This window comes from Psittacula echo, assembly GCF_963264785.1.
Source record: "Psittacula echo genome assembly, chromosome: 2".
NCBI lineage: Eukaryota > Metazoa > Chordata > Aves > Psittaciformes > Psittacidae > Psittacula > Psittacula echo.
The window spans coordinates 99885380-99899134 of record NC_137737.1 but is presented as its reverse complement, the minus strand read 5'-3'; positions in this window follow the sequence as shown (position 1 = coordinate 99899134).

The window sequence follows — 13755 nt, the reverse complement described above, 5'->3', positions numbered from 1 at the left end:
TAGCAGTGCCTTATTACAGTTACACACATAACATGGCTATATTGCCTGACAACTGATTTGCTTCATTAATGCTACAATATCCATAGAGGGGCTGGAAGTGAACTGCTGTTTTGTATGCTATCTAGGGCCATGCATTACCCTGTGTTTAATAACATGGAGCCACATACTGAAGGTAGAGTGCAGATTTGCAGAATGCCACCAGCTGCTTTTCAGCGTGATACCTGGTGAGATCCAAGCACCTTCTCCTCCTCCTGGGGCTGCAAAACGACCGTGTTCAAGTGTGTGACACTGGCAAGAATAAAAGCAATGAAGAAAAATAGCTGAGACATCTCAAGATTTAAGACAGAAAGCAACTTTTTTATCAACTGCCTTGAGCATAGAAGCCTCATAATAAGCCACAACTATTTTTCCCTGAAAACATCCATGAAAGATATCCCACTTAACTAATTTTTTTGTATTCTTCCCACTTCTTTTCCCTGAATTTCCTTTTTAGCACCTTTTTTGGGGGAGTTCCACCAGCCTCTAAATCTATTTCTGTTTTCCTTCAAAATATTATGCCTAACTTCCATGTCTGCATTTCTCTTCTTTACTTACATTTAATCCAGCAGAATGAAAGCTGACTAAGAAATATCACACCTTCTGTTTCCAAGGTTTCTAGAGCTGGTGGCTTTTCTTCTGTGGCTTTTTACAACTTTTTCCATCGTGCTTGACTCACTTAAAAGGTAGTACAAAGTCAGTGGCTACAGCCTGTAATTCAGCATCATTTGGATGACAGGAAGTCTTACAGCTACAAAATATTTTACCCTATGTTAAGGTAAATAAAGTGAAAGGATTTCAGGGAAATCATTTCAATTTTACTGAGTGTCTGATTTCTCCATGAAAAAGCAGCAGTATAACATTCAGTGTATTCCCCATGCAAATCTGGAGGTATGATTATTTCAATATATCATATGATATACAATGGTTTACATCCAAAATAAAAGTCAGGGAATTCATCCCTGACCCATCAAAACCTGATTAAGGGGAATTAATTCCAAAGACCAATGTCATCCAAACCAGCCCTCTGCCACATTCTGCAGTTATTAGCACGTGTCATATGTTTCTACGTAAATACATATATATGCGTATGCATAAAAATATATCAATATAAAATGTAAAGCCTGTATGTTGTATCATGTATATTTTATATGCGTAATAGAAATATCTACATACATATATACATACGTATATATATACACATACGTATATATATACACGTATATATATGTATGTATATATGTATGGATGTATACATAGAATCATAGAATCATAGAATAGTATATACGTATGTATGTATATACATTCTTGACCTCACCTTGGTAAGCTTTTTATGGAACATCAAAGTAAACCAGCTTCTGAGGCCATTCAGAAACAGACACCATTACAGACCAAGTCAGGTCTCCAGGGACTTGATCCCTACTGTGATCTGAGATCAGTTTGGTTTGCATAAACCACGTGGAACTCACAAGTGGTAAATTCTGGATGGTGGCTCAGATCAATCCTTTCATTTTTTAACTCATGTCCAGCACTCCATCCAAACCTTCAAAGACTGACATCTACAAAAGCTCCAGACATCTCTCAATGGCAAATGCTTTAAGGGGAATTAAAAAGAAGAAATCAGATAAGGACAAGGATGTAATTTGTGCTATGATTAGAGCCTTTCATCTTTAATCTCTCCTGCACTGAATGAATCATGATGGCAGTTTCTCCTTGATAATCTCTCACTTCATCCTGTATTGTAATTGTAAAGGCCAGAAAAATAGTGCCACATTCACTGGTAGTTGTCAGCCTTTGGAATGGAATACCAAAATGAAAATCATAGAGTCATGGAACAGATGTAAAATATATATATATTTATTGGTTTTATTTATTTTTTAATTTTTTATATTTTATATATACATACATATATAAAATATATGTAAACTGACTGCCAATGTCACAGTCAGCTCTGTTTACCCACAGGCTATCCATCTTCTTGTACCACCCACATGAGGGATGTGACATAGTGATCCCTTTCCACAGAGGACTGGCCCTGTGCTGCCCAAGCGAAGTGTTCCTACATGTTGTCTGCAAAATAATTATCCATCACATCCAACATAAATACCAAAACATACAAGATCAAAGGAAAAATAATGTTCTAAAAAAGGAAACCATTGTAATGTGAAGAAAATTACTATGTATTCCAGAAAGAAATCTGTTTTTAGATTTAACATGCTTCTGTGAACATTGTTAGGCAACACCACACTCAGTGAGCAATCTTACTGTGTGAAAGCGTTAAATACTTCTGCTATATGCCCAGTCTGATGTGGCACCATGGCTGTACCTTGTGATAGAGTTGGAGAGCAACCAGCCCATACATATCCATGTTGAGATCACTGAGATGACATAAAGGGTTTTGCTTGCTGTGCCTCTGGTCTCATACTCATGGGAGTCTCCACCTTTCAAAGGCAGACATTTGATGGCTTTCTGAAAATTACATTCTGTTCAGTCTTGGAGCCCTGGGGAAGGTTTCTGTCTCTAATTCAAGGGTCATTGATCTCTTCCCTGGGAATAAGAGGTGGTTTGCTGGAGGCCAGCTGCTGACTGGTCTTTCAGACCTCTGCGTACCACACACGTTCCTCAGGCCATGCTTTCTGCACTCACCGCACAGATCTCACTGGGGTTTTAAAGACAAAAAATAATGTGAATATTTTTGGAACTGCCTATATATCACTGCTTTTATCACAGTGTATAGGGTTACATGACAAGCACTTTCACACTGAAATAATTTACTTGGTAGTAGTAAGGGCTTGTCAGTAATGATACAGATACTTTCTGCACCACTTAAACCAATAATGAGCACAGGGCTGGGACTCAGGAAATACTGATTCTGAACTACATTCTGTCATCCATCCCTTCCGTGGCCCTGGAGCAAGCATTTCTGTCTTTCTCTCTGCTATAATAATCACCTGTCACAAATGAGTGTTATGAGAATCAGGTAACGAAGGGAAACGGCAGAAAGCCTGGGCAGGTAGGCAGGAGCCCTTAGAATAAAACAATGATTTTGAGAAACCCAGAGGGACAAGTTTTCAGAAACTCTGGAGCACATTTCTGAAACACATTTCAAGTCAGGCACTCAAAAGCATTTTTCCAGGAAGAAGATCTCATCACTTTTGTCTATGAGAGTGACGAATAAAGAAATAATTACATAATAGGTCATGACATTTAAGTCAAGTCATACCTCAAGAAATCCGTAATCATACAGGAAGTTTCATAGGAAACTGGTAGTATTAGCACTGATAATGAAGGGCTAAAGTGCCCACTAGCCCAAGCCTTGGTATTCCTGGGCACCCCACATCCCTGCACGGCAATTAATCTCTGGTTTTAGTGAAAAGCTATTTGGACTTAAAGAAGAATGTGACAAGAAACAGAAGCTCACTTTTAAGATCAGATTAAAAAACAAAGCAAACCATAGAGCTTTGTGCATAACAGAATGAAGCCCATCACTCAAGGGCAGTATGAACATCATTATGCATGTAAAGAATAAAATAAGTTTCTCTGAGCTGGATGCAGCTTTCTTCTGATACAAACAGGAGCACCGCATGAGATGAGTGGGAGCACAGACGTTGCTTCACAATGCAATGGGCTGCATGAATAAAAGCCATGAAGTTGAGAGCAGATCTTTATTCTTCCCACACAACAAAACTAACAGAAACTGCAGAACAGATTGAGCTTTCCAAACACTTAAACAAGGGAAGTTTAGATTGGATATAAGGAAGAAGTTCTTTACTGTGAGGGTGGTGAGGCACTGGAACAGGTTGCCCAAAGCAGTGGTAAATGTTCCATCCCTGGCAGTGTTCAAGGCCAGGCTGGACAGAGCCTTGGGTGGCATGGTTTAGTGTGAGGCATCCCTGCCCATGGCAGGGGTGTTGGAAATAGATGATCTTGAGGTCCTTTCCAACCCAAAACATTCTGTGATTCTGTGACAGCACTGAGCTAGGAGCTTTATTAGGATATGTCAAATAATATTATCCTAAGCCCTTTTACCTTACTTTTTTACTCTCTTCACATTCCTTCTACAATCTTTATCGGCTTCAAGAAGCGTTAACTAGCACCATGAAGTCCTTTATATGCAATGAAAGCAAGCTCTCTCGGCTTTGGCTATAATTTGTAGTTTAGCACCACCTTCCTAGACACTAAAGAATTACAGCTTTGCACTGCCAAATCTTTTAGCTTGAAACCTTCATACAAAAAGAGAAGTACAAAGAAGGATGGTTTTTTTTTCCCAATCTGTTTCAATTACTAGACATTTGTAATAATAAGATTGAGTTCTTAGTCCTCAGGAGTTTTTGGAGCTCATCAGTTTTAGAAACTATGCCACAGACTGGTGCTCCCTGTAGCACCTCAGGTATGGCTCTGCAGCTGTGAATCTGTTGTCACAGTTTCAGGGCCCATCATTTATGTTTCCAAGTCATGAAAACTGAACTGTAACTGTAGTTTATGCTGAATATAGCATATTTTAATATTAAAAAGGAGCTTGTGAGTGTCTGATCTGAACTCGATATATTTACTTAACATTGTAAGCAAAAATTTCAACCTCTTTTCTATACTTCATCATAAATAACTGTTAAGAGTTTCAATGATTTCTTCAAAAACAGGATTGACAGAACAAATAGAATTGTCGTTGGTGGCCTCATAGTTCACAATATAAATACTTTCTTCCATAATCCATGGACTTGATGATCTTAAAGGTCTTTTCCAGCCTAGCTGATTCTATGATTCTATGATTCTATAATATGAGATGATAAGAAAAACAGTAAAGGTGACAGACATAGAGGTAACTAACCTGCATCAGCATCAAACACAAGCCCATACCTCAAAGAATATTCAAGCAAAGCATAAAGGATTTTTTTAATGCATTCTTCAGTTTTCCTCTTCTGCATGTTCCCCAGCATGCCCTCACTTGCATGAGGCATGTCCAGGATCAGCTAACCGAGAATAAGCTTAATCACAAAATTACCTTACAGTGACCCTCTGCAAAACCTCCTTGTAGGCTGAGCTCCTTATCTTGTGACCCAGAAGCTGTGTGCACCCCCCATGTCATGACCTGTTTTACAAAAGTCTCACATAATTGATACTTAAAAATACCCGAGAGGTCTGTGTACTTTTGCTTGGCTTGGTGCTTCCCATCGCTACTGCACTACTACAGGAGGTGTTCCCTAAGATGCGGTCACAGAATTCTGAGTGACATGTTGTGTCCATACTGCCTGTGTTCCCCAGGACAGCCCAGCGGCTAACCTGCTCACTGCCATGTTGCATGCTGAAGCTGCATCCCATCTTAAGTCTTCACTGAAGTGGGGGTGCAGCAACCTCCCTGGTTGTAAAATTATTCTTCATCTAGAAAATGTCTTTAATACAGAGGAAACCTCTTGTCTCTTAGTTTCTTTGCCTACGCAACTACTCCAGCATAATCTGACTGTGAATGTAAAGCAACCCCTCATTTTTGTCTCTTTAGGGAAGAAAAAAAAAGCTATTGCATATTAAGCAACCATCACACTTTCCCTGCTAGATCTCCACCCTTCTATCACATATGTAATTTCTCATAAACAGAACCCTAGTGGCAACCAACAGTGGGTTTAGTTATGGCAGTGAGCTAAAAGAACACACAGTTACATCTGCTGAGTGGGCAACAACACAGAGAGAAAAGAAGATGATAACTGAGAAGAGAGGAGCTCTAGGTGTCAGCCTTTACAATCTTCCCTGAATTCCACATGTGAATCAGGTATGGTTTCTGGAAGCGGCCTCAAGAAAATGCATGTGAGTGAGTCTTTTAATGTGGATTAGTTTAATTTCTTTACATTTTTGTGTGGATATTCTCATTAAGAATTAAAAAGCCTAAAGTGGCCTTTATTTAATTTATTTAATTTCCAAGGAGAACTAAAGCAGATTGAATTAAGGACACTGTAATTCTGGCTAAGAGTGCCCACATATTACTGTGTAATGCAGTTTGATTCTTGACTTTTCAATTCACATCTTTAGTTTGGACCGCATTTTCAGTGAGGCCCTGAGAAGCAAACACCAAGTGCATTACTGTTTGAAGAATGTCATGATAGTGTGCAATGCTTAACAGATTTATATTGTTTTGTTGTCCCACTTAATGAAGCATATAAATCTTTCCATAGGCATTGCTACTCATTAGAGGCAACTGCATAAACAGATCCGCGTACTTACATGGCACATATTTTTAATGCTTCTGTTAAAATTGGAATTTGGCTTTAATCGCACCTAGAGTTTGTGTAGAAAATATATCAGAGACTTCTTTCAACTGTATATGACATTTACCCTTGCAGAAATGACTGGTTTTCATACAGACATGCCCAGTGTAAACAGGTTAACTTAGCAGAGAAATTATTTTTGAATGTCTGCACTTCCATTGGCTCTCCAGTCCTTGTCAGGCACCAACTGTTATCTCTAAAACCCCTCTCAGATTCCTCAGTATCAAACCAGCCATAGTGTGGGACAGGTAGCTGAGTTGGGAAAGCCATGGGGAAGTCTCAAGTATCATGTAATTTTCCAGTCATAATGTTTATATCCCAGGTAAATTGAGTTTGGGAGGCTCGGAGCATCAAAAACCATGATCCTGGAAGGCCAGGTGCCCTGGGCTGACCATAGTTTTCCACCTTCCTCTCCATCCTAGTTGTCCCCACAAAGGGGGGAGCAAAAGCCAGGGGCTTTTGGGCCTTGTGAAAAAGGGGCCTGGAGAAGGGTCTGTGGGCTCCCTGTGAGCAGGAGTTATGGACTCGGTCACTTTGATTTAATGCTTTCCTTCACTGTAATCCGTCTTCCCTCATGAATGACTGATAAGCAAGTCAAAGTATTGTGGTCAATAAGGTATTTCTACCCCAAATGTATTGACCTGGTGAAGACATTTGCTTGCCAAGCAGTTTTCCATCTTTCAGGTAAGTGAACTTTGCAATTAGTTCCCTGAGCATGGTGTTTGCTTCAAAGTAATGCCATTAAGTATGCTCTCTTTGCCTCCAGCTGCTGCACTTCAAATTTGATGGCATTGCTGTGTTGTTAGAAATCTGAACAGAATGAAGGGCATACAGAGAGAGCGGAAGGCATATAGTATTAGCAGTTATTGTTTGATGAATACAAAGTGATAGCATCAACTATAAAAGCTACAGAATTCCTGCTTACAGTTCTTTAATAACTTGGAATTAAATTTTACATGAGCATCTGTTATCAGTGAATTTTCCCCCACATTCATACACCAAAAGCTTCAGCCAAGATAGCTTGCCTGTTTTCTGGGGCCAAGGCTGAACAAAAAAATGTGTCTCCATTTCTCCCCTGCCTGATGAAATATACCAAGATCCTCTTCTGGCAGCTCCAGCAACCCCTGATTTCAAGCAAGTGTTTTGGATTTGCTTGCAGACAGCATCTGTGGCAGAAATGTGGTTTTTATTCCTATGAAAATCCACAGAAACTTTGCCAATACACAAAAAAGTTATAATTACCCTTCTCTGCTTCCCACAGACCAAGGCTAATGCCCCTGCCTGCAGTTTTCCCCCAGTAACTGGGACAGGGCAAACCTTCCTTGGTCATGGCACAAACAGATGCCTTGGGGCACCCATGTCCGGGCACCCAGAGGGGACCATACCCCACCCTGCCATGGCTGCTGGGTCATATCCACAGAGATATTTCACTGGGCAGCAGGAAATCCCCTAGAGCCTCACAAGCAGCCTTTTCCTAGCATCTCATCCTTTCCTATGGGATTTATGGCAAGTAATTAGGAATAGCTTTCTTGGAAAACTTCATCATATTTTTAAATGGTAACATCTGAAACTCTTCTGTGTGCTGACAGATCCTTGCATCTTTCATACTCAGGATGGTTGAAGCCAGCTGAGCAGCTCGCTGCTGAATTGGAGTTGAGTGCTGCAAAATCCATTCAGCAGACCCAACACAGCTGCTGCAGGGAGACTGGGACCTCGACTTGGGCACCCAAGGCATGACTTTGATGAAGCAGAGCTGTAAGATTCTGCTATAGAGAAGAATATCAATAACTAAAAGGGAAAACCAAACCTTACTTAGAAAATTATGCCAATGTGGATTTGTTCTGTGCTGAGATTACCAGCCACTTATTCTCTGTAATTCCAGCAGCTGCAGGAGAGTCCCTGGCAGGGACAGGGTCTGGCAGATCTGGTTTAATCAGCACATCCCACCTCACCCTGGGGATGAGTGGCTCCTTCAGCCACCATATCTCAGTTGCACCCTGTCATGTCCTTAAGTCCTTAGGTTTTTCCTATTGCCATAGGAAAAGTGATAAGCAGAGGCTGGAGTGGAGGTCTATAGCAATGGAAAAGGATGGTTTCCCCAAAGCCTTTTAGCAACAGGTCTTATTGAATATTTGCAAACAACCATGCACTGCTAGCAATTGAAAAAATTTGCAAAAAATGAACAAATTGTCCTAGGTCACCTGTATAAACATGTACAAAGTGTGCAGTGTGGGTATGTCAGGGAGGAGACTGCCAGCAGTCAGCCTTGAGGACCCACTGGGATCCATCATCTCTTCCCTTCATACGCTTGGGTCAGGACAGGATTTATTTCCTTGGCCTGAGGACTGAACCTCCTTCATTTTAAGCCCAGCTTAGACTCATTAAATCCACACTGATGCCTTTAACAAGTCTCTTTTTCCACTTCAGAGCTCCCAGGATAGTAACTGGATTAATTGGTGTTTACACAGAGCTTTGTGATGGAAAGTCTTGGTAAAACATGTTCTGTAGATTTAGCACTTTTTGGACTACAGACTCAAAACAATGCAGTATGAACTTACTTAGGGGTCCTCATTCAGCAGGATACTTCCAAGCATGTTTAAAGATAATGATTTGGGTTGAGAACTCCACTAGATTCAAGCCTAACTTTATTAATTTCTTACACAAAACGAGCAGTTTTCTACACTGGAAAGTATGCCAAATGTCAACAGTGTTTTATTTAAAGGTGTAAGCAAATTACACTTTTGTCAGACATCCGTAAATCCTTCTGAAAAGGTGTCTGAGTTATTGTGCATAAATAATTTGCACAATGTATATTGAGAGATTTTAAGTGTTTGGAGACAGATGCCTCCTCTACATCCCTGAAGAAAAATGGAGAATAAAAGTGTCTTTAACTCTTTAGAACAGATGGCAGGGCAATAAAAGTGCTGAACAGCTATAAAGCAAGCAAAAGAAAATAACATCCATCAGACAGGAGTCAATAGCAGTGAGATGCAAAAATACAGATAGTAAAGTTACTTAAGAGTAAAGAATGACACTTTTTACCCCACACATCATATTCTGTCCTCCCGATTTGGTCCTTTTTGGTCCTCCTGATGCCAGTCTTTAATCGAGCAATGAACAAAAAATACAGTTAATTGCTTTACTGGAAACAGGTCCAAGCCATGTCCTGCATTTTTCCCCCATGGGCAGCAGAGGCTGTATGCTGCAGGTATTACTGATTTCTTCACCCACCAGTGCTGAAAACAGTGAACATTTTTTGCTGTAAATTCAAAATACCCTGTCATGCACCCTGAGAAACTTGGTTTCCCACTCTTCTTTGTCTTCTGCTCTGACTTGCCCTACTTCTATTTCTATGCAGAACTGGAAGGAGCCAGGATCCCCTGCCTGCATAGCCAATGGCATATTCAGCACCTGATGTACTCATGTGTGTGTTAATTAACAATTTCTGTGATACAATTGTCCATATCTCTGCTCCTACCTGAACTACTGTGGCCTATGACAACTCATTTGCAGGCTTCTGTAAATAATATTCTTAATAGTTAACATTCTTAATCATTACATTATTATTTTTACAGTTGTTATCTCTAGCACTCCAGAGCTTAGTGAAGAGCTGCAAAACATAACACTTTCAGGATCTCTTATTATCTGCTATCCTCAGACTTTGAAAGCGTCAGTAGAATTCTTAGATCCAGCCTCATCTATTCCAAAAATTCATGTGTCTCTGTAGGTCTTTCTATCTTATTTGGGGCCTTGATCTCTTCAAGTTCCTCATGATCTGCATGAGAACTCTTCTTGTCGTCATCTGTTTCACTGAAAACCGTGAAAAAGAAGATTCTTCATGAAGAATGAATGTTATGTTTCAAAGGATATTTCTAGATTTTGCAAGCCCGGAATTCAAGACTTTGAAAAAATATTATGCTTTTAAGAAATGGAGTTTTATCAACCTGAAAAAGGGTAGATTTTGACTAGATATTAGGAAGAAATTCTTCACTGTGAGGGTGGTGAGACACTGGAACAGGTTGCCAAGAAAAGTTGTGGCTGCCCCATCCCTGGAAGTGCTCAAGGCCTGGATGTCCCTGCCCATGGCAGCGGGGTTGGAACATGATCTTTAAGATCCCTTCCTACCCAAACCATTCAATGGTTCTATGACTTCAGAAACAGAAGATCTATAAACACATCTTAAAATAATAAATAAATAAATGAATGAATAAATAAATAAATAAATAAATAAGAGTAGCATTGCAAGTCTAATAGCACTGCATGTAAAAGTCTATAAACAAAAAGGAAATCTAATTTTTCCAATTTTAATCAAATTCCAGGAGTAGACAAGAAAATAAAGTAGGAAAAGTAGATTAGCTACTTTAAGCCTTTTTTTTTTTTTTTTTTTTTTTTTTTTTATAAGAACTCTTGGTATACAAAGAGAGGTTTATTTATAACTGAAAGTATAATTTAATTGTTTAATCATCATTGTTTTGGTTCCATTAAGAGTGCGTAATCACATGTGTTAGCCATGGAAGATGGTGTCTTTGAGGCTGCACAGAGCAATAAAAATTGTATGGCAATTCCTAAAGCAGCAGAGTTAGGCTTCTTCCTTCTTATAGAGGAACAGAAAATGGTTTTTTCTACTCTAGAAATTGAAAAATCTCTTCCCTTTGGTGGTTTCTTTAGAATTTATGACATGCAGAAGGCTTAAAGTATATGGACAGCAGGAGGGTTCACATCAACTGACTCTACACAGCGATGTCTACTGCCTTAGATCTGCTGATGCGCCATTTTTTGGGGGGATTCATCACTACATAAAAATCAGACCTGTGAATTATATCTGCTTTGAAATTGTTTTGTGGTCATCTGATGCTCCACACTACATCGCAGTGTTACAATGACAGACATTTTATCCTGAATAAAAAACAGATGAAAGTTCACTGGAAATGCAGTTGCTTTGGGTTTTTCTTTGGGTTTTTCTTTGGGTTTTTCTTCGGGTTTTTCTTCTGAACAAGACCAATATATTTTCTCTATTCATAACCTAATTTGTTCAGTACTCTTTACAAAAAGCAGGTATAGGATTTCATAGTGCTTTTGTCTACAACATGCATCACTTTTTATATAGCTACAGTTACATACTAAAAAATGGGAAAACAGCTTCCAATCAAATCTGCCAAGTTTACAAACTTTTCCTGATGACCAGAAGACTTGGCTGGATCCAAGTATTTTTCTTTCCGTGTTGTATGTCAACAAACTATGACTCATACTAAATTCACATAGCCCCTAAGAGGATAATATTAATTCTGGCTAAAGTCAAATAATTCAAAGGTTTTATGTGTGAACAGGCAACAGATTCAGCACAAATCTTCTATTATAACTGAGATTAACATAGTGATAAGGGGGCCACAGCAGGCAAAGGCATGAACTGTTGAGCTGGATACGCCTAACAGTTCCTGAGAACTGAAGAAATGTCTTTCAGAACCCCAGGATAGTACCTTAGCGTCAGTAAGTCAGTGGCAGAACTCCTATTGACTTAGATGAACTACCTCTAACTGGGTGGATCTTCCTAGGTGTTTAACAACAGACTTGCCTGGAATTCATCCTGGCAGGTCAGCCTGCAGGCACTGATCTTGAATAACACAGGAAAATGAATTTGAGATAGCTACAGTGTCTATGCAGTACATGTTATCTCCTGCAAACATAGTGATTAAAATATGTTGCATTGCACAATAACCATCAAGAACATACCCATGAAACTGAGAGTGAATAAATTTTAATCCTTCCCCATTGTGCCACCATTAAAGCAGAAGTAGCCTATTAGTTCAAAACATGTACCTTTTCCTAGCGTAGACGCAAATTGTTTTAGCATATCATGGCAAAATTCAAGAGAAAGTGCATGCTTGTTTACATGATCGTATACTGAATATACAAACTATGCAATATTTCTTAATGCAGTTCTTAGTCAGTAAGGAGAAAATGTTAAGACTGTTAAATGAAATCACAGTAACTGTTCACACTTGCAGAGTCCTCTGCAATGTATTTCCTGAAATGCAGACATCAATTTTTTCAACTAGTAAATACCTTATTAAAGCTAAAGTATTTTCAGCAACACAATTCTGGTTTTCACCCAGAACTTCTACTATTATTGTTTTCCACAATGAAGCCACACTGGCAGTAGTCACTTGCCCTTATCTGTGATGCTTTGTATGTCTGCACAGCTGAGAGAAGAGGGCTGCAGCATTCTTGGTCTCCTGCTGCTGTTCATACTGCCCTGGGCATGAAGAGCCTTGCTGGCCACTGACGTGGGAGTACAGCTCCACATTCCTTCTCCTTTCACAAAGAAGAGCAAAGGAAAAAGATCAAATTCAAAATCCTCTTGTCCTTTGAGCCTTTAGATGGGCATTGTGTAAATACATATTGAAGGTTATGTATTATGGCAGCCTTATAAAAAAAGACATTTTAGTGAGGGTTCATTAACGGGGCTCACGGATATGAAGATTTTCACCTCATCTCCTGCCTGGCAGTCATAATAAATGAAAGCTCTACACTACCAATTACTGAACAGGCCTCTGATTACTTTTAAATGATAAGGTTCAATGTTTTATTTGTAATTGTGGCTGATGTGTTATGCCTATTTTCTGAAGCAGTAGCTGGGAATGCCCTACCCCTTTATGATTAAATGCTTGCAAAAATAGCTTCACTTTGCTACTAGAAATGGGAGTGGAGTGTTTGGCAAATCTAAATTGGTGTTCCACTGAAACACATTTGTGCAGAAAGTTGCAACAAGCAAGTACTGAAACCATCCAGCCCCACTTCTGTACACCCAAATGGGGTTAAAAAGAACACCAGTCACATATATGTTGAAGACATATATCTCCAGGAGTATTGTGGCAGTATGTAAAAAAAGGATATGTCTTCACTGTAGAACACAGTACTGGGGAGATATCTGCAATAGCTGAGACTGAAGCTGCATGTTAGCATCATGTCATGCCTATCTTGATTTATACTGTGGCTCAGGCCAGCTATCATGCCCTCTCAGCCCACAAACACTTTGTTCTGTATAGACAGAAGCTCAGCTAAAATCAAAATGTATTTCAATTCAAGAAGCACCCAAATGAGCTGTGCTCAATAGCTTTCCTCCAGCTTTGCCCAAAAGCCCATGCAGACTATATGTGGGTCTGTCACTTTTGCCTGGGACAGGGAGGACACTCAGCAATGTTTTTGAATTCACAGGCCACATGACTGGCATCACGGTGAAAATCTGTCTCTGTTTCATTGATGACTTTTGCTGGACTCTGCTGTTCATTCTGCCTTCGGACCTTAATGATGCCCATTTACATCATTACAGGTAAAGTGCCCACAGGACACCAAAATGCCTGTGCTACCAAACTGTGTCAGAACAACATATGCAAGACTACCCAATACATCTTCACACTCACCAGGATAGGTAGCCCGACAGCAAAATCTGAAAATGTATGGG